Here is a 2,629-nt window from a genome sequence, read left to right on the forward strand (position 1 = left end):
TGTGTGTGTGTGTGTGTGTGTGTGTGTGTGTGTGTGTGTGTGTGTGGTCAAGATGTGACCCCATAAATGACTTCCCTAATCCTGGTGGTCTGGAAGTCCAGCCGTTCATCTAAACAAAAGGCACTTAGACTAAAACAGATATACTTGTGTTTGCTATACCATAAAACAGTAAAAGAAGGTACGACCTCTTCTCGTGACCCCAGGATGTGAGTGTGTATGCCAGAACACTCTGGAAGGCACACAGAGTCTTTACAGACTGCGAAGGATCAAACCTCTATCAATATGCAATTGATTATAAAACTCTAAGCATATATGAGTAAATATTTCTAAGCATAAATGACAATCCAATAATATAAACCTGACAGCTGTGTTCCCTCCTGTTCCTCATTCCCTTGTTACCCTCATGTGTATTTAGTCCTCTGTCTTCCTTCGTCTGTTGCTGGTTCGTCTGAGTTTCTCCCTCCGTGTTTCAAGGTTTCATGCAGTGTTTTGTGTTTAGGTTTTCCAGTATAGGTTTCTTAGTTCCATTCTTGTTGTTCTTTGCTTTTTGTTTGTACCTTTATCCAGCCAAATAAAAGGCTCGCTTTTTCTTAACATCCACCTCAGCTCGTGTCTGCTTTTGGGTCCTCTCTCCTTGCCCTCTGCCTATGCAGAAGTGACATTCTTGGTTATTTGATTACTCTTTTATTTTGAAAACCACTTTTCTGATTTGTTTATCTTTAGTTACATCTTTACTTCCTGCCTGTTTTTTTATTTTGTTTTGTGTTAGCTTTGTTCCAATATTTCATTGGTTCATTACTCCTTTATGTAGTGGAGTATCTTCCTCTTTTTAGCCTGTGGTTTTCAGGATTTTTGAACAGTTTTTTGTGCTTATGAATCTGCTTCTGTGTGAGAAGTAAAAATTATGTGGGTGAGCAATGGAGATGTCATTATTTTCATTATTTTCTTATTACTGACCAAGTGTCTCCATGCTGTCACTAGAAGTAAATGCTTCAAGACCAAAAAATTAGCTCACTTAGCAGTGCTCATTCATTTAAGATGCAGTAACAGCGTTGCACTTGAACCCCTGATTGTATTCCAGTTTCATTACTACATAAACTATAAACATTTACATCAGTACTGAGTTTGCTGTGTGTGCTTGTAAAACACACTGAGATACTAAACAATAGATTTGTAACTATAAGAGCAGGCACATTCATGCAGTCGCACTTCAGTGATGTCCTTCCTTCCTTCCTTCCTTCCTTCTTTCCTTCCTACTGTAGGTTGGTAGGTAGGTAGGTGGATGGGTGGGTGGGTGGGAGAATAGGTATTTATATTTTTCTATACATCTTTGAACATGACTGAACAGGCAACACAATTCTTCCCTTTTGACACCGATGCAGTTTATTCCATAAGCAATGGCTGCGTGCTGTTTAGCAAGTATCAAGAAATCATTTACTGTTATTATGTATTAATGAGCTCTGTTTTCACCTCGGCCAAAAGGCCTTTCTGCCTGTGGTAAGTATAAGTGCAGAAGAGAAGCAAGGGTAAATAATAAAACTGATGATGCCTTTTCTTTGTAGGTTTCCAGAAAACCAATAAAGCCCATCAATCCATTGCCATCCACTACAACTGTGTGAATACTGAGAGCCACCTCATCATAGGCAGCTGGTGGAGGAGCCAGTGGTCTAGTTCACTGGCAATAAATTGTCACTGAAAAGGGTGAAAAAGAATAAGATGAAGTAACTGAAAACACACCAGACAAACCTTAAAACAAATAAAAAACAAAGACGTATTTATCCAAGTATAAAGAATTTCATTTAATATTTAGATTTTTATAAAGTTTGAACATTTGAGTTTGCGTACATTTTCTGCACGAATGTCCAAAAATATTATTTTCTGTCATATTGTCACAATGGCGGATTCTCACATCAAACAGCCAAAGTTTCAGATAGTAAGTCTGCACATCTGCTCATAATCCTGCGTTTGCATTTAGAATCAAGAGGTCCACTCTTTTAATAATAACTGCATATAAACCTACAAGTAGAATAAATTCTGGAAGGATTCTTTAACTCTTCGATATAGGAAGTCACACAGAATGAGGCTTTGTATACAGTGTGAAAACTTGGCTCATCAGGTTTGCGTGCCTTTGTCTTTAACACTTCGTTTATTAACTGCTCATATTTGGCAGGCCCACTAAAATCTCATCTCCTGATCTTCTGAAACATTGAAAAAATGTCTTTAATACCAGGCATCTAATACATGTAGTTTACAGCAGGTGCAGAAACAATAAAGTAACTCTCATCTTGTCTTAATAATGGAGAGAACGAGTCTGCAGGCACAGAACTCCTCAGAGATTGACAGGGATGTCATTTGTGCTGCTCAGCTTTTTGGGGGTGTCAACAGCTTCAGGGCTTGTTTTCTGCAAATCCAATTTATTCAATAGTTGAATACACCACTACAAGTTCAGCCAGCCATGTATTTACAATCTCCTCATTATCTGAAGTATTTTTCTGCTCTTAAAAAGCTAAACTTACTGAACATTTTTACATTCTTTATTTTGTTTGTATTAAGGGCCTAAAGACCTGAGCTGACCATTAACGTTCTCAGCATAGATGACTGACTGCTACTCTCTGAGTCTAATATTTCC

This window comes from Pundamilia nyererei, unplaced genomic scaffold (genome assembly GCF_000239375.1).
Source record: "Pundamilia nyererei isolate P.nyererei 1_Seehausen unplaced genomic scaffold, PunNye1.0 scaffold00039, whole genome shotgun sequence".
Classification (NCBI taxonomy): domain Eukaryota; kingdom Metazoa; phylum Chordata; class Actinopteri; order Cichliformes; family Cichlidae; genus Pundamilia; species Pundamilia nyererei.